The 19,467-nt window shown below is 45.3% G+C and overlaps 1 protein-coding gene across 8 annotated transcripts in view; it reads left to right on the top strand.

The window, feature by feature from the left end:
• The window catches only part of ANKRD12 (ankyrin repeat domain 12), a 132,126-nt gene that overhangs the window by 17,331 nt on the left and 95,328 nt on the right, over positions 1-19,467 (top strand). Inside the window, exon 1 of one of the 8 annotated variants that reach the window (XM_039912137.1) lies at positions 4,306-4,463. The exons of 6 other annotated variants lie outside the window; for them this stretch is intronic. The gene's annotated coding sequence lies outside the window, so the exon portion shown is untranslated. Of the gene's footprint in view, positions 1-4,305; positions 4,464-16,437; positions 16,460-19,467 lie in introns of those variants that run through there. One more of the 8 variants, XM_039912138.1, reaches the window with a different exon arrangement.

The following is a 19,467-nucleotide window of genomic DNA, read 5'->3' as shown; positions in this document are numbered from 1 at the left end:
CCATTAGAACCCAGGTCCTTTTGACTCTCAGGCCCCTGCTTTATCCACTAGGCCATGCTGCTTCTCATTTTTGTGAACCTTACACTCTGAGTAGTGATAAGGAGGCAGCCCCACACTTTCAGTGCAAAAAACCCAGCTATCTCCACTACCTGGAATGTTCCCATAGCCAAGGTTATCCAGTTAACTTCTCATGTCTTGTGTGAGAGTCCCAGTAGCTAAACAAACCATCTCCCACGGGCTGACGGACTGAGGGTGCATAGCATCCCTTCAGTGCTGGACCACTACCAACGCAGAACAACCCTGCGGTCGTCCGTGGACATTCTTTGAACACTGTTGCGTGGAAACTGATTCCAAGCAAATGAACCGTTCTGGGTCGATTGGCTTCCAAGTAGTTCATCCCCAGCATCAAATCCCTCTGATTTGATCTGGTTGCTCTCCCAATTTGGGGGAAACACAGTCTACTGACTGTGTTGTAATTCTTCAAAAGTGTGTAGCACAACAGATCAAGTCCTCCATTGCTCAGAGGAATGCCAGCAATACCACTGTACCGCTAAATCACCCACTCTGTCTCACAAGCCCTTGACCTTGGCATTATCCTTAACTAATCCCTCTCACTCAACCCACACATTCTCTTTGTCACGAAATCCTGTCGGTTCTACCTTCACAACATCACTAAAATATGCCCTTCTCCATCCAAACTGCTGCCGTGCTGATCCAAGCTCTTCTATCCTGCTTGGACTACTTCATTAGCCTCATCACTGACTTACCTGCCTCCTTCCTCTCCCCACTCCAGTCCAACTTCACTCTGCTGCGTGGATCATTTTTCTGGAAAATAACAATCAGTCCATATATTCCTACTCCTCAAAAGCCTCCTTACCTCGAGCTTTAAGGCACACAATCAGCTCTCCCTCTCCTTCCTTACATTACTATACTTTACTGAAACCCAGTCCTCACGCTCTGCTCCTCTGCCGCCAACCGACTCTCTGTATCTCAATCCCTCCTGCTGCCAACCCCTTCATATCCAGTGATCCACCGATCTCCCCACCTTCCAAACCCTTAGAAAATCACACCTCCAAGAGACTTTCACTGACTAAACCTTCATTTGCCTTACCTATCCTCCCCTCTGCAGTGACTGGGTACTTTTTCCTGTCCTCATTTGTATTGCACATTCTGGAAAGACTTTGCTGTGATCTGAACCCCAAATCACCACTCTCCTAGCCTGTGTTTTTGGATCTTTATTAATAATAATAATAATAATGGTATTTGGCTTTAAACATCTATAATCTATTTCACGACACTCTGTATGTGATGATTTTAAACTCCATTTAGCTGTATACTGGGTGCTATTTGGCAAAAAAAAAAAGCAGTAAGTGCTTTCCATCTAGGGCAAGTGGTGATTCTGGGGAGAGCCAGTGTTTGTAATTGAGGGAATAGCAATGGAACTGAAAAAAAAAAATCTAATTTACTGTGAGTATAAATACCTAGCCAATATAGGGCTAAAACCTTGATTTTTCTTACAGTTTTTTTCCCTTGAGAGCAAAGATGAAAATTACAGGGTTTTTTAAAGTCAGCATTTTTAAAGCCCTACGATGGAGTCTCCCTTCAGGAACGATGGATGAGCTTCCATCCTGAGACTTTAAGGCTGAGAACCTGTGCAGAGGAATTAATTATAGTGCTGTTGGCGTGCATAACACCTCACACGCTCATTCCTGCTGCACCGTGAAATACTGGGTCCATCAGTATGATCAGTCATGATAATGAATGTCAAAATTTGCACTCAAAGCACTCGTGGGCACGGGCCTGGGACTCAGAAGGTCATGGGTTCTAATTCCGCCTCTGCCACTTGTCTGGTGTGTGACCTTGGGCAAGTCACTTCACTTCTCTGGGCCTTAGTTACCTCATCTGTAAAATGGGGATTGAGACTATGAGCCCCATGTAGGACGGGGACTGTATCCACCCCGATTGGCTTGATCCACCCCAGCACTTACTACAGTGCTTGGCATATAATAAGTATTTCACAAATACCGTTATTACTATTATTATTATTATTACATTTTCAAAGCAGCTTTACGTTCTAATGCAGTGGTTAGAAGGTAAGCACAGCCTACTTCAGAAAACAAATGGACTTGTAAAATTACTTATTGAGTACCCAGGAAAAAGGATTAGATGTTAGAGGGCATTAGTTTGGAGATTCTCTCAAAGCTATCCTCAGCAAACTGAAAAGAAAAACATGGTGTAGAATAATCTAAATATTTTACATTCATTTTACAGGCCCTTCTAACTTCGTCCGCCTTGGTTGGCAAGCATTGTTTACTTCAGATTCAAAGTGAAGAGAAGCACTTAGTACAGTGCTCTGCACACAGTAAGCACTCAATAAATAGGATTGAATGAGTGAGTTGTCTAAGGCAGAGGATTGTTTCAGTTGTTCTCCAAGTTCTTTGAGGGTTGGCGATTTCCATCTCTACTGAGAGTGGAAAAAAGTGCAACAGAAATAGGTAAATATAAGAAAAAGAACTTTGATAAAAAGGATTGTTGTTGGGCTATTAAGGGAGATTTTAGAATGTCCATTCTCCCACAGTGAGTAGGTAACCCCATGCCTGGTCACCTAGCGTGCTGATTTTTTTTTTCCAATGAGTTTTAGAGGATTATCTCTCAGCCCTTCATCCTCAAAGAAGATGCCACCGATGGTGAAATTCAGACACGGGCATATGGGGGACTGAAAAGGCCAGTGTGAGATCGACAGCCCCAGCAGCATCGGTCGGTCGGAGAAGGCGACCCTTCGTGCGCTCTCAAGCTCGCTGCTTGGTACCCGTGGTTCTGTTTTCATGGCTGCCTCCTTGTTTCATGATTCTTACGGAGACTCTGCTCCAACAGAGCCACTCCTTTCCTGATTTCAGTGCAACAGCCCAGTCTCTCTGCACCAAATGACTCCAAGCTGTCAGCTGGCACGCAGCATTGTTGAGCCGTTTGGGTCTGTATCCTTAAATCATTTCCTCTGAACCTCTTGCTTTCGGTTTCCCATTTTCAGTTCACCAAACAGCAGCTGCCCTTGTATCTTGCCGTCTGTCCTCACGTGACTCGCCCAGCACAACTGCGTTGCGGCGCAGTCAGTTCGAGGCGACTGGCTCTGTACTGGGGCTTTGTCGTTGCTTCTGCCAACTGATGTTGAGTATGGGCCATAAGCGATGCAGGTGAAACTGATCAAGAAGTCAGATATGGAGTCGTTGCGGAGTCTGGATCTCACAGCCACAAAGGAGGTAGACCGGCACTGTAGATCTTTTGTTTGGTCCGGAGCCTGAAATTCCCCTGCTACGTTCTGTTGGACAGGCTCCCGGAGGAGATCTGCTGACCCTCTTGATTTGAATTTTTACTTCCTAGTCTGTTGTTGTGTTGTTGATCAGTAGGCTGCTTAGGTAACAGAATTCTGTGACCACATTTAGCTCTGTGTTGCCAGTGTAAATTTGTAGTTGTGTATATGACTTCGGTGGTGCAAGCAGATAGTTTACCTTCAGGGTTGTCAATCAGTGATATTTATTTGAGCGCTTACCATGTACAGAACACTGGACTTAAGCTCTTGGAAGAGCATGATGCAACAGAGTTAGCAGTCACATTCCCTACCCACATGGAGCTTGCAGTCTAGAGTTTACCAGCCCCCTTGCTATGCCCATGCAGGAAGTCCAGACAGTAGCTTAGCTCAGTGGCATTTTCTGGGGCAGAAGAAAAATTGCAAATCATCTCTTCACAGTGTTGAATTTTATCTGATCAGAGTCTACAGGGAACGGATTGGAATTGGAAAAGGAATGAGCCACAGTGCCGCGCCTGGCCGATGGTGTGTCGGTGGCGAATCATGTCCTACCCGGAGGAATTCCGGGAACTTGATTCGGACTCTTCTTAGCTGTCCCTCCAACACGAGGCAGACCGAGTCATCGGGGTCTTTCCAAACACACACTCATCCATTCAGCCTAAAATGGCCACAGGTGTACAGAATCACCACCCAGCCCAGGGATTAACTGTTCCAGACAGAAGACCACAGGCTCAGTCAGTGCTTCCAAAAGAGATTGGTGTGGGCACCATTCCCACCCCATGCTCTGTGGCTGGGGACCGATGACCGTTAGGGCCCGGCCGATTCGGCTCGGTCAGTGCTTCCGAGAGAGATTGGTGCGGGCACCTTTCCCACCCCATGCTCTGTGACTGGGGACCGACGACTGTTAGGGCCCAGCCGATTGGGCAAAATGGTTTATGGTCATTTGCCTGTCTTCTGGTTTATGTGTTTTTAGGGAGCAGTGATCTGCGAGACTGAGTGGTGTCCCTCTATGACTGAATGGTGCTCCAAGTCTGTTGAGTTGGCAGAATTTCCCAGAATAGGGGACACCGACAACCACATCTCTTGTTGCGTCTTCAAACCTGTCTGCCTAGAGTGTGACCTTGGGCCGGTCACTTAACTTCTCTGTACCTGACCACAGGTGAGGATTTTGCAGATGAAGAGTAAGACTGAACCCATGTGGCATGTTGGCTGCATCCAACCTGATTTGCTTGTATCAACTTAGTACAGTGCCTGGCATATAGCTGGCATTTAACAAGTACCATTGAAAAAGAAAAGAAAAGAAACCCAGGACCAGACCCATTGTGCATCTCTGACTTATCTCACTGACTTTGGGGTTGACTTTGGCATTTCTTAGGGTTTGCTGGCAAAGCCCTAGATAATTTAGATGCCATAGAACATTTTCCACAGTAAAATTCAAATCTCGTCATGTTGCAGTACCTATTCTGAGTTGATTTAGCCTGTTTTGATGGTGCTGTTTGTCATACATGCTAATGAACATAGCTGTACCTCGATTGTCTGTGCTGATTGGTAGAAGAGGGGAGTAATTGGAATTGGTAAATAGTCAACAATAACTGTGGTATTAAGTATTTAAGATGGGCTAAGCACTGGAGAGGATAAAATACAATCAGATCTGACCCAATCTCTGTTCCATATGTGGCTCGCAATCTAAGGGAGAGGGAGAATGGGTATTTTTTCCCATTTTACAGATGAGCAAATTGAGTAACAGAGAAGTTAAGCAACTTGCCCAAGGTCACACAGCGGGCAAGCCCAACCGTAGCCATCAATTTCTTCCCTTACTGATATTTTCCAGAGAATCAAAATCAATTTTAATTTCCTCTCCTCATCTGGTCGACTTTGGTAGAAGCCCCGAATTGTTAAAAGACAGGTAGTAAGAAAGGAGTAAGAGAAGAGAGAATTTGGTGGTTCTACAGGTAGTCAGTCTTGGAATAAATGCATGGCCCTAAAGGGAGCTACAGGAAACTGTGAAGTTCTTCACTTCTCAAGGCCGGGAAAGGAGTTCTTGGTTAAAAAAGGCCCGTTTTAGCTGTGCAGAAGGACAGCTTCGTGCAGTATTGCATAGTGTATTGCCAGATTTTTCCCAGTCAACTGCTGCAGCAATTAAGAAGGGAGTGACTCACATCCCAAAGCCCCGCTGCTGCCATTGAGCTGAGGAGATAGAGCCACATACCGCCGCCGCGGCCATGTAGCCTGTCCGTATTTCTCATCCTTGTGGAGAGATGATACTTTGGTCGTCTCAACGACGTTTATCTTCTGAAATAATAACACCGTGATACCGTGTTAGGAGCTTTATCTCCAAACACAAATTCTTAACAAAGAAGGGGAAGCCAAAGAAGGAAATGCTGCAACAACCAGATACCTCGTGGTAGAATATAGCAACAGCCAGGAAAAAGGGTGGAGTAATAATATCCCCTCTCATTGCTCTCTCCTCCCGCCCCCCCCGCCCTTAGAGCCCAGGATCTTATGCCATCCTCTACCCTTGATGACTTGCCACTATCTGCTGTGTGATCTTGGGCAAGACACTGTCCCCCTTCTGTGCCTCAGTTACCTCATCTGTAAAATGGGGATTGAGACCGTGAGCCCCACATGGGACAGGGACTGTGTCCAACATGATTTGCTTGTATTCCCCCCCAGAACTTAGTACAGTCCCTGGCACACAGTAGGCGCTTAAATACCCCAGTTTTTATTACTATTATAATTACAATTCCCCCCTCCCCCACATACACTCCACAGAGCCCAGTCTGATTTGAGGCCAGTCCCAGGAATGAGTACCTTGACAGTGCCCAGCGGGCAAGACCGGATGGACCCACGGTAGTCACCAGTCCAGAAAACCCTTTGAAAGCTAAACTAGCTCTGGGTCTGAACTAAATGGCAGGACCCAAGTCCCTCTTCTGAGCTATTCTAAGACTGGCGGGGACCGATCCAATCTAAGGCACGTTCCCCAGGCTTACCCGATGCCCTTTGAGTCTGGTTTGGAATCAGACAGCCTTGGGAAATGTGAGATGCAGAATAACATTTACCAGCGTGTCCTCTGTGTGTGACTTCTACATCTGGACATTTGCTGGGTCCCTAGAGGCATCCAAAATTAAGTGGGATTCAAGAGAAGGAATGAAATTTCTCGTGACTCATGCTGTCTTTTAATTCTCACCTCGGCCTGTCACTTGTCTGTTTTCCTTCTAGAATATTTCCCAGATCTTCCCTTACATCTTTAACTAATCCTCATCTTCTCCACTTAATCTCTGCCTTCAACTACTGTTTCTATGCAGATGAGTCCCAAATCTACCTCTCTGGTCCTCACCCCTCCTTCTCTGTAGTATTCACATTTCCTCCTGCCTTCAGATCATCTCTACTTGGATGTCCTGCCGACACCTCCAATTTAACTTGTTCAAAACAGAACTCCTCCTCTTTCTACCCAAACCCCCGTCATCCCCTTGTCTTTTCTAACACTGTAGCGGGACCACCATGTTTCCTGTCCCAAAAGCCCTTAACTTTGGCGGTGTCCTTGACTCATCTCTGTCATTAAACCCACGCATTCAAGCTGTCGCTAAGTCTTGTCGGTTCTTCCTTCACATCACCTCTAGAATCTGACCTTTTCCCTCCCTTCAGACTATGCTGATCGAAGCACTCACCATTTCCCGCCTCGGCTATTGCGTCAGTCTTCTTGCTGACCTTCTTGTATCCTATTTCTTTCTTCTGCCTATACTTTGCTCTGCTGCCGGGATCATTTTTCAGAAAGCCATTCAGTCCATAGATCCCCACTCTTCAGAATCTCCAGTGGTTGCCCACCCACCTCTGCATCAGACAGAAATTCTGTACTGCCAACCAAGGGTTACCGACCCCTTGAGCCTGGAACTTCTTCCCTTTTCATATGGGGCAGTCTGCCACTCTCCCCACCTTCAAAACCCTCCTAAAATCATGTCTCCAAAAGGCCTGCCCAAGCTAAACCCTTTATTTCTCCTATCAGCCCTCCCTTTGCTTTCGACTATGAAACTGACTATAAACCTCTTAAGTACTGCCATACTCACTCCAGCCCAACAATCTAATCATAGGTAAATATTCTTATACTATTTCCCCTACCCTTAATCTGTTTTAATTTCTGTCTGCTCCTGCAAACTGTAAGCTCCTGGCAGGCAGATAGCATGTCTGGCAGCTCCATTGTATTGTACTTTCCCAAGCACTTAGTACAGTGCTCTGCACATAGTAAGCGCTTAACAACTACCATGGACAGATTGATTGATAATCATTCACCACCTGTTTCAAACACTTGTCTTCCCCCCACATCAGCTTTGTTATTTCATTCAGTAAGTCGTATTTATTGAGTGCTTACTGTGTGCAGAATGAGCACTTGGCAGAATACAGTATAACAATATAAACAGTCAGTAGAAACATTCTCTGCCCACAGTGAGCTTACAGTCTAGAGGGGGAGATAGAAGTAAATAAACTATGGCTATAATAATAATGATAAGTCTGGTATTTGTCCAGCGTTTGCTGTGTCCCAGGCACTGTATTAAGCACTGGGGTGGATAGCAGCATGGCTCAGTGGATACAGCATGGGCCTGGGAGTCAGAAGAACTGCGAGTTCTAATCCCGGCTCTGCCACTTGTCAGCTGTGTGACTGCGGGCAAGTCACTTCGCTTCTCTGTGCCTCAGTTACCTCATCTGTAAAATGGGGATTAACTGTGAGCCTCACGTGGGACAACCTGATTACCCTGGATCTACCCCAGCACTTAGAACAGTGCTCTGCACATAGTAAGCACTTAACAAATACCAACATTATTATTATTATAAGCAAATCAGGGTAGACACAGTCCTTGTCCCATATGGGGCTTGCAGATTTAATCCCCATTTTACAGCTGAGGTTAATGAGGCACAGAGAAGTGAGGTGACTTGCCCGAGATCACACAGCAGACAAGTGGCAGAGCTGGGATTAGAACTCGCGGTTCTTCTGACTCCCAGGCCCATGCTGTATCCACTAGGATCTGTACACAAGTGCTGTGGGGCTGAGGGAGGGGTGAATCAACGGAGCAAATCAGAGTGACGCAGAAGGGAGTGGGAGAAGAGGAAATGAGGGTTTAGTCAGGGAGGCCTCTTGGAGGAGATGGGCCTGCAATAAGGCTTTGAGAGTGGGGAGAGTCATTGTCGGATATGAAGAGGCTGGGCGTTCCAGGCCAGAGGCAGGATGTAGGCTGGAGTTCAGCGGTGATTAGGTTGGTATTACAGGAGTGAAGTGTGCGGGCTGGGTTGTAGTAGGAGAGCAGCGAGGTAAGGTAGGAGGGGGCAAAATGATTAAGTGCTTTAAAGCCAAAGGTGAGGAGTTTTGTTTTGATGCAGAGGTGGATGGGCAACCACTGGAGGTTCTTAGAGAAGCAGCGTGGCTCAGTGGAAAGAGCCCGGGCTTGGGAGTCAGAGGTCATGGGTTCGAAATCTGCTTCTGCCACTTGTCAGCTGACTGTGGGCATGTCACTTAACTTCTCTGTGCCTCAATTCCCTCATCTGTAAAATGGGGATTAACTGTGAGCCTCACGTGGGATGACCTGATTACCCTGGATCTACCCCAGAGCTTAGAACGGTGCTCTGCACATAGTAAGTGCTTAACAAATACCAACATTATTATTATTATTATTGAGGAGTGGGGAAGCGTGGCCTGAACGTTTTTATAGAAGACCCGGGCAGCAGAGAGAAGCATGGACTAGAATAGAGAGAGACAGGAGGCAGGGAGGTCAGCAAGGAGGCTGATATAGTAACCAAGGCAGCATAAAATGAGTGCTCGGATTAACGTGGTAACAGTTTGGTCGGAGAGGAAAGGGTGGATTTTAGCGATGTTGTGAAGGTCGAACCGGCAGGATTTAGTGATAGATTTAAGGAGCGATGAGTCGGGGATAATGTCAAGGTTACAGACTTGTGAGTCAGGAAGGATGGTGGTGCTGTTCACAGTGACGGAAAAAATCAGGGGGAGGACATTTGGAAGGTTTGGAAGATAAGGTATTCTGTTTTGGACATTTTAAATTTGAGGGGTCAGTGGGATTTCCAAAAAGAGATGTCTTGAAGGCAGGAGGAAATGCGAGTCTGCCAAAAGGAAAAGAGATCAGGTCTGGAGGTGAAGATTTGGGTAATCATCTGCAAAGAGGTGGTATAGTTGAAGCCATGGTAGCGAATGAGCTTTCTAAGGGAGTGGGCGGAGATGGAAAACTGACTCATGAGGGAGTCCCACAAAAAGGGGGTGGGAAGCAGAGGAGGAACCCACAGAAGAGATTGAGAATGAGTTATTTGTTTCCCTGCCTTCAGTCTCTGCTCTCCAGATCATCTTTCCAAAATAGTCAAAACATGTCCCTCCCTTCCTCCTTTAATGATCGATTTCCCTCTGCTGCACAGAAGGAGGTCCAAATGGCAGCTCTTCTTTGCAACTTTGAGAATATTGAGAAGCGCTGTGCTGCAGAACCCTGGCCATTGGAAACTCCAATCCCTGAAACTAGGGAGTGGGCAAGGACTGAGTCCCCCGTGGCTTGGATCCCCTTTAAGACCAGGGGTCCGTGGTCTGCCATCTCATCCGGGGCCGCCGGACACCGCCTGCCAGAAGGCTACCTTTACAACCTTTAAAGAATCACCTCTGAAAAGCAGGAAAAGCACAGGCCTGGGAGTCAGAGGACCCGGGTTCAAATCCCAGCCCTGCCCCTTGTCTGCTGCGTGATCTTGAGCAAGTCACCTAACTTCTCTGTGCCTCCGTTACCTAGTCTGTAAAATAGGGATTAAGACTCTGAGCCCCTTGTGGGACATGGACTGTGCCCAACAGGATTATCTCTATTTACCCCAGCGCTTAGTAGAGTTCCAGGCACATAGTAAGCACTTAACAAATACCACAACAGAAAACCTTAAAACTCTGAAGAGTTTGCAGAGCTTTGTTGAGAAGGCGTGCTTATATAGAGCGGTAAGGAGTCTCGGACCCCAACTTTAAAGATAGAAGGTCTTTATTGAGAACCCACTGAGTGCAGTGTGTTGTACTGAATGCTTGGCACAGTTCAGCCTAACAGGAGATAGATTCTCTGCCTTCGGCATGCTTACACTGTAATGGAGGAAACAGACGTTAAAAAATATTTGCAGACGGGATAAATAATAAATCGGCATTACTGTTCATCATGCATATAACCGTAAGTGCCGAATGAGGATATAAATCAATATATATAAGGTGGCTGATGGGTTGACGTGATTTGGGTTTTGAGGCTTCTTCAGAGATGGCTTTTTGGAGGAGGTGGCATTTCTGTGTTCTGTCTGATCTGTGAGATCCTTGAGGGTAGGGAAGAGTCTGTGAGCCCCATGTGGGACAGACTATGTCTGACCTGATTATCTTGTATCTACCCTGGCGTTTAGAGCAGTAGTTGGCATATTGGGGAAGCAGCGTGGCACAGTGGAAAGAGCCCGGGCTTGGGAGTCGGAGGTCACGAGTTTGAATCCTGGCTCTGCCACTTGTCAGCTGTGTGACTGTGGGCAAGTCACTTCACTTTTCTGGGCCTCAGTTACCTCATCTGTAAAATGGGGATGAAGACTGTGAGCCCCACGAGGGACAACCTGATTAGCCTGTATCTACCCAGCGCTTAGAACAGTGCTCTGCACATAGTAAGCGCTTAACAAATACCAACATTATTATTATTATTATATAATAAGCCCTTAATAAATACCACTATTATTATTATTATTACTCTATTGGATTCTTCCAAGCACTTAGTAAAATGCTCCAGACAGTACGTGTTCAATAAATATTATTATTATCAATGGTATTTAAGTGCTTACTATGTGCAGGCAGTGTACTGAGGTAGATACAAGCCAATCAAGTTGCTCATAATCTGTCCCACATGGGGCTCACAGTCTTAATCCCCATTTTACAGATGAGGTAACTGAGGCCCAAAGAAGTGAAGTGACTTGTCCAGGGTCACACAGCAGACGAGTGGCAGAGCTGGGATTAGAACCCAGGTTCCTTTTAACTTCCAGGCCTGGGCTCTAACCAGTAGGCCATGCTGCTTCATTATTAATTGATTACTTATTCTTTATTGATTGAGAGAGCTTCAGCCTGGTGTAGTACAAAGTGAATGAGGTGTAGTTAGAAAGTTTTCTTGGGAAGAATAAAGAGAGCTAGAGAGTAGCCGGTGAAGAGGGCTGCTATGTAAAGTAAATCGAGTTGGTCAGAAGCGTGGAAGCAGATTGTGAGCAGTTCTTGCTTGATATGGAGGGAGGGGTGAACCAATTGGAGGGATTTGGAGATTCATTCTTTTACTTGGCTTGAAATTGTCAGCTTGGCTTGTTGACTCCCTTACTTGCTGCAGTCCACTCTTAAAGTTGTCTTTCCCTGTCTGTCCTCACCTACACCTATGTGGGCCAGGGAGAGTTTGTCTGATCTGTTATAGTTGTATTTACGCCAGGGCTTATACAAAAAAGTAGGGATAGACAATCCCTGCCCACAAGGAGCTTACAGACTAGAGGGGGAGACAGTCATTAAAGTAAATTACAGATGAATGTGGGCATAGGTGCTGTGGGACTGTGGAGGGGTGGGGTATTGCTCGATACATTTACCTAATGCTTGTTTTTTCTCCTGCTCAACTCTTATGGAAAAATACTTTGTCTCCCCCATCTCATTTTAAGCTCCTTGAAGGCAGGAGCTGTGTCTCTGACTTCAGTTATCTTCTCCCAACCGTTCAGTATAGTACTTCGAGAAGCAGCATGGCTTATCGGATAGAATATAGGCCTGGGAGTCAGAAGGACCTGGGTTCTAATCTCAGCCTTGCCACTTGTCTGCTGTATGACTGTGGGCAAGTCACTTTAATTCTCTGTGCCTCAGTTACCGCATCTGTGAAATGGGGATTAAGACCGTGACTGACCCCATGTGGGACAGAGACTGCATCCAACTCGATTAGCTTGTATCTACCCGAGCACTTAGTAGAATGCCTGGCACATAGTGAATGTGTAACAAATACCACAAATATTATTACTCTGCACAAAATAGATCCTCAATATGTACTATTTAATGATTATTTGGGACTTGGGCTAGATGGGATAAATTCATTCATTCATTCTTTCAATTGTATTTCTTGAGCGCTTACTATGTGCAGAGCACTGTACTAAGCACTTGGAATGTACAATTCGGCAACAGATAGAGACAGTCCCTGCCCATTGACGGGCTTACAGTCTATTTCGGGGAGACAGACAAAAACAATAGCAATAAATAGAATCAGGGGGATGTACATCTTATTAACAAAATAAATAGGGTAATCAAAATCTATACAAATGAGCAGATGAGCACAGTGCTGAGGGGAGGGGAAGGGAGGGAGGAGGAGCAGAGGGAAAAGGGGGGAAAAGGGGGCTTAGCTGAGGAGAGATGGGGGGGGCAATGAAATAGGTACAGGGAATAAAGTATAGGTGGGAATGATGTAGGAGGCCTGAATACCCATTTTCCCTCTTCCTCCTTTCTGGTTTATATTCTTCCTTCAGGTGGCATTGAGGAACATAGTAGAGCCGAAACAGGGAGGCACGTGGAAGGGCAGTGTTACGAGTGTTAAGAGTGGCAAGATTAAAGAGAAAAGAGCAAAAGTGGATGTTTGAAGAATCCAGACTTAAGCCACTGCAGATCAATTGGTGTATTTACTGAGTGCCTACTGTGTGCCGAGCACTCTACTAAACTCTTGGGAGAGTACAGTACAACAGAGTTGGTCTGCACGTGTCCTGCCCATAAGGAGCCTACAGTCTAGAGGACTCATGTTGTGAAAGGAAAAATGAAAGTCTTGTAACGTTCTCAAAAACTCGTTTATCTTGGTCTAGGGCTCTTGATTAGAAAAATTTAGAACCACTAAAACAGTCTTTATCAATGTAATTTGAAACTATAAGCTTGCAAAATATGGGAGGCAACATAGTCTTGTGGAAAAAGTGGGGGACTGTGAGTCTTTGGACCTGGATTCTAGTCTCAGCTTTGTCACTGGCCTGCAGTTTGATTGTGGGCAAGTAACTGAGCCTCTCTGTCTCAGGCTCTTCATATTAATTTAATATAGTAATAATAATAATATGATATTTGTTAAGCGCTTACTATGTGCCAGGCACTGTGCTAAGCGCTGGGGTAGATGCAAGGTAATCAGGTTGTCCCACGTGGGGCTCACAATCTTAATCCCCATTTTACAGATGAGTTCACTGAGGCACAGAGAAGTTAAGTGACTTGCCCAAAGTCACACAGCTGACAAGTGGCGGAGCTGAGTTTAGAACGAATGACCTCTGACTCCCAAGCCCATGCTCTTTCCACTAAGCTACTGTGCCTCTCCCCGCCCCACCCCACCCCTTGTACATCGTACACGGCATTGAGGCCAAATCAAGATAATTGATGGGAAAGCACACTGAATAAATAGAAACAGTGCCATACAATAGCAAATTCCAGTTTTTTATGATATATGCTTTCATTCTGCATTTTGGATAGGCTGCTATTGAGTAATCAGGGAATGTTCTTCCCACAAGGTACAATTGTCTGGATACAATGCAAATGTGGTCTCCAAAATAATGGTGCAGCAACATGGCCTAGTGGATAGAGAGCATGGGCCTGGGAGTCAGAAGGACCTGAGTTCTAAATCTGGCTCCACCACTTGCCTGCTGTTTCACCTTGGGCCAATCACTTAACTTCTCTTGGCCTCAGTTCCCTCATCTGTAAAATGGGGATTAAGATTGTGAGCCTCATGTGGGACAACCTGATGACCCTGTATCTCCCTCCGCGCTTAGAACAGTGCTCTGCACATAGTAAGCGCTTAACAACATTATTATTATTATAATAAAAAATCATATTACACATTCATCAATCAATCAATGGTATTTATTCAGTGTTTACTATGCAGAACACTGTACTGCAGAACACTGTGCTTGGCAGAATACAATGCAACAGAATTAGCAGACATGTCCCCTGCCCCTAACAAGTTTACAACCTAGAGCGGGGAAACAGACATTAATATAAATAAGTAATTTATAATATATAATTTAAAGATATATACATAAGTGTCCTGTGGTCTGGAGGAGGTGGGAGGAGGGGCAAATATCAAATGTCCGAAGGTCACTGATCGAAGTCCTTCTGGAGAGCGATCCAGGGAAAAGAGGGCTTAATTGGGGAAGGCCTTTTGGAGAAGTCTTGACCTTAATAATGCTTTGAAGATGGAGAGAGTGGCGACCTGGCGTATATGGAGGGGGAGGGAGTTCCAGGCTCATGAGAAAAGGGTCAATGACCAGATAGACGCGATCGGGACACGGGAGCTGGGTGTGTGGGCCGGGTTGTACTGGAAGATTAGTGAGGTGTGGTAGGATGGGACAAGCTGATACAGTACTTTAAAGCCATCAGTAAGGAGTTTCTCTTTGTTGTGGAAGTGGATGGGCAGCCATTGGAGGTTCTTGAGATGTGGGGAGACATGGACCCAATGTTTCTCTTGATAAATGATCTGTGCGTCGGAGTGCAGTATGGATCGGAGAGGGGAGAGACAGGAAGCCGGGAGGTCAGCGAGGAGTCAGATGCAGTAGTCGAGGCGGGACAGGCTAAGTTTTTGGGTCAGCATGGTAAAAGTTTGGATGGAGAGGAATTGGGGGGGTGGGGGGGTGTTTTTAGCAGTGTTGTGAAGATCGAACCGACAGGATTTGGTGGCAGATCGAATAGGCGGGAGGAATGAGAGAGATGTGCCGAGGACAAGGCCAAGATTAAGGGCTTGTGAGATACGGAGGGTAATGGGGTTATCTACAGGGATGGGGAGGGTGGGGTTTGGGTGGGAAACTACGGAGTTCAGTTTTGGACATGTTTAATTGGAGGGGGTCAGCGGGACATCCAAATAGATATGTCCTGAAGGCAGGTGGAATTGCCAAATTACAGGGAAGGAGAGAAGGTCATGCGTAGAGATGTAGATCTGATGTGGATTCATTAGATGTAGATTCATAAGGCATTGGTCCAGGCAAAAGAGTACTAAAACATAAGATTCTTCAGGGACATAGCCCCCACATAATGGGAAAGCCGACTGTATATCAAACTTGCAATCTCCACAGGGTGCCTATGCAAAAACTGGCATAATTTGCTTAGGGTACAGAAAAACAAAGCTTTAGGCGATGTTGCATCCCAGCTGAAAATTCATTCATTCATTCATCCAGTCATATTTATTGAGCGCTTAGTATGTGCAGAGCACTGTACTAAGCGCATAGAATTGGAATGTACAATTCGGCAACAGAGAGAGACAATCCTTGCCCAACAACGGGCTCACAGTCTAATAGGCCAGCATGGTGCGGTGCTCTCTAAAGAAAAAGTGACATTTCTTGACCAAAGCTTAAGAAACTTCATGAGACTAAGGCAGAAGTCAAATTGCTACACACTGCAAATGACAAACCTGGCAGCACAAAGGATTATGTACGCATGTGTCTGTGTGTAAACAATGCAGCCAATATTTTGGGTCCCACATTGACCTCTTTAGTTTTATATGCATCTGTCAGTGAATTTCATTCAAGGTGTTCAAGTACAAAACACAGCTATGTATAATTTATAGAAACAAATGTTCTTAGTTTTTATGCTTCTGCTTCTGTTTTTATATGTGGAACTTGTGTTTTCCCTGTCCCCCCGTTAGACTCTAAGGTCTTTGAGAGCAAGCCTACCGTTTGCTGTCTTTGAAAGTTGCCCTCAGCCACAGTGTGCTCACAGATGTTGCCGGAACTTGTCAACTGTAGCTATCCAATGGGGGTTTTGAGCTAGTTCTGAAAGACCTCTCTGAAATATTCAGATGGCAAGACTGCATTATTAGAAATGAGGTCCTGGAGCATTCAGGATAATGTTTAATATTTATTTGCAGTTGGCCATAAACTACTTAAACAGTTTTCCTGTTGAGGGCCAAAGGGAAACAAGCAGAAGTAAGGTTGGGAGAAGAAACAATGCAATGTATTGGAATAATGCAGGTCCCGGTTGCCGGGAAGTAACCGCTTCAACAGACTGAATGATATGTGGCATTCTAAACTGAAATTCCTCAATTTGAACAAGGCTTTGAGGAAAGAAAGCCATAAACAATAAGTCCTGTCAGTAGTTTACAGCTGCGAAGGAGAGGTCAGGGTGCTGGTGGGGATTTATCCTCCAAAAACATTGTAAGTATTGCACAGTGTAGGTTTCTAGAATAAATCAGTTAGATAAATCACTAGTTATCATCTCTATAATGCATTTACAGTGCATGAAAGCTTCCTTCTTACTATGCACTGGAAATAATAGGGGGCTGTTTTCTGAGAACGCAGTCCCTGGCGCAGAGAGGGAGGCTGGATTAAATGAAAAATTTGCGACAGTAAAAAAAAAAGTTCATTATTGCCTAGAGAAGCTCATTCTTAATCTCTCCATCTCTTCGCCCTTCCCGGCACCACTAAACCACCAGAGCCTTCCCCAAATTCGGAAATGTGGAGTACAGTCTCTGCTGCCTTCGAAAGTGGCTGGTGGCATTTTTCAATCAACAGGCCACCCCTCCCAGAGTCCGGATCCCCGGACGATGGAGCAATCAGGGCCAAGTGGTCGGATGCTTCTGGGACACTTGGTCTCCTCCTTAATTCATCTTCTTTCCCAAATTCTTGGAATAGACGTGTTTAGAATAACCGTTCGTGTACTTACTACAGTGAGACTAGGTAGCTGTCCCTCTCTTTTTAAAATAGGTCGAATGTTGATTTCTGACTAAGGTTGATTGGGAATGATCAACATTAGTTAGATCTATTTGAAAAGGAATTGATCTGCTGCTACTGTTTGATAATAGTAAGTGTATGAACTGAGAAAACAGTATTTGTTTGTCTTCTTTACTGACCAGGATTTCTTCTTACTTCCTTCAATTTGCTAGCAAAAAGTAACATCTCTGTTGTTGTTTTTTTCCTCCTGAATAGGGTTAAATGAACCATCTGTAACAGAAATTCGGAAAGTTGATTTCTCTCCCATCTACCCTCCTCCCTACAAGTTCAGCTAGTTCAGGAAAGGTGAATGTCACTGGAAAGAACAACATTTCAGTTAGTATAATGTATAGTATCCCCATTCAGAGCACGGTTACAGTGGTGAAATTTTCCAAGAACATATCAATTCTGTCAAGGTTATACAGGGATGTGGTTTGAAAATCACAAAGCACTTTAGCTTTACAAACACCTTGAGTAAAGTTCCATGGATACGCTCTCTTTGACACAGCTAATTTGATGGTCCTTGGTGTTTTTTATGCACTGTAACCGGATTCAGTCAATCAGTGGCATTTATTAAGCGCTTACTGTGTGCAGATCACTGTACTAAACGCTGTAGATAGTCACGATCCCTTCCCACAAAGAGCTTGCAGTGTAAAGGGTGATTCTTGGTGTAGTCTTTGTTCTATTGAGTTTTCACCGTATGGACAAATATGTAGACTAATGTTTGTGTACTAAAATTAGGATTATGTACTAATGTTTTTTCCATGTTTTCTTTTCTATTCTTCCTCCCATTCCTTTTTTTTTTCTTTTTGGTTAAGGACTAAAACTAGGTAGTGAAGAACAAAAGAAGGCTTGTAGACAGGCAAGACAGCCGACCAAGATCTCCACATTTCAATTAATAAATGGTATTATTGAGTGCCTATTGTGTGCAGAACATGGTACTAAACACTTTAGAGAGTACAGTGCAAAGAGCTGGTAAACCTATCCCACACCCACAAGGAGCATAGAGTCTAGAGGGGAAGACAGGCAATAAAATAAATCAGGGGAAGTGGGAAAGTGTATTTAAGTGCTGTTTACATAAGTGCTGTGCGGCTGAGGGTGAGGGATACAGGTCCAAGTTTATAGGCAATGCAGAAGGGAGGATAAATAGAGGAGATGAGGTCTTAAAGAAGGCCTCTTGGAGGAGATGTGATTTTAGGAGGATTTTGAAGGCAGGGAGAGTGGTGGTCTGTTGACTGTGAAGGGGGAGGGAGTTCCAGGCCAGAGAGAAGACATAATAATAATGATTACGTGCAAAGCACTATTCTAAGCATTGGTGGGGGGGTGGTACAAGGTGATCAGGTTGTCCCAAGTGGGACTCACAGTTTTAATCCCCATTTTACAGATGAGGGAACTGAGGCCTAGAGAAGTGTGACTTGCCCAAAGTCACACAGCTGACACTTAGGCGGAACCGGGATTAGAACCCATGACCTCTGACTCCCAAGCCCGTGCTCTTTCCACTGAAACACGCTGATTCTCTACAAGGGGTCAGCAAGGAGATAGGCAAGATCGAGATACAGTGAATTTTCATTCATTCAATTGTATTTATTGAGCACTTACTGTGTGCAGAGCAATGTACTAAGCGCTTAACACTGTACAGTGTTGGCACTAGAGGAGTGAAGTGTGTGGGCTAGGGTGTATCAAACGATCACAGATATTTATTGAGCGCTTAATGTGTTCAGTACAGTGTACTAAGCACTCGGGAGAGTACTGTGTAGCAGAGTTGGTAGACACGTTTCCTGTCCATAATGAGCTTACAGTCTAGAGGCTTGTCTTTTCCTCCACTTGTCTGTGAGTGACCTTGAACCAGTCACTTAACTTTTCTGTGCCTTGGTTACCTAGAGTAGACCTATATCTATCTAGAGTTTTATTATTATTATTACTATTATATTAAGCACTTGCTATGTGCCAGGCACTGTACTAAGCGCTGGAGTGGATACAAGCAAATGGACCTGGACTCGGTTCCTGTCCCATGCAGAGCTCACAGTCCCAATCCCCATTTTACAGATGAGGTAACTGAGGCCCAAAGAAGTGAAGTGACTTGCCCGGGGTCGCACAGCAGACAAGTGGCAGAGCCCGGGATTAGAACCCATGACCTCCCGACTCCCAGGCCTGTGCTCTGTCAGGCGGTAAAGGTAGGAGGGGGTTTGCCAATTGGGTGCCTTAAAGCTGAAGATAAGGGGTTTCTGTTGGAAGCATAGGTAGATGGGCAGACTTTGGAGTTAGGAAGAAGAAAATTGCATGTTTTTTTAGAAAAACGATCCAGGCATCAGAGTCAAGAATGGGCTGGAGAGGGGTGAGCCAGGAGGCAGCAAGGTGGGATAGGAATAGTGCATTTAATGCAGGTAGGACCTGTCATCGGCTAGTTTCCTTGAGATTTCCAGCCACTGCAGTTTTAGCAGCAGTTGGGGTGA

The sequence above is a fragment of the Ornithorhynchus anatinus genome, chromosome 5 (assembly GCF_004115215.2).
Source record: "Ornithorhynchus anatinus isolate Pmale09 chromosome 5, mOrnAna1.pri.v4, whole genome shotgun sequence".
NCBI classification, from domain to species: Eukaryota; Metazoa; Chordata; class Mammalia; order Monotremata; family Ornithorhynchidae; genus Ornithorhynchus; species Ornithorhynchus anatinus.
The sequence above is the reverse complement of the archived record's forward strand: the minus strand, read 5'-3'. Positions and strand labels throughout refer to the sequence as shown.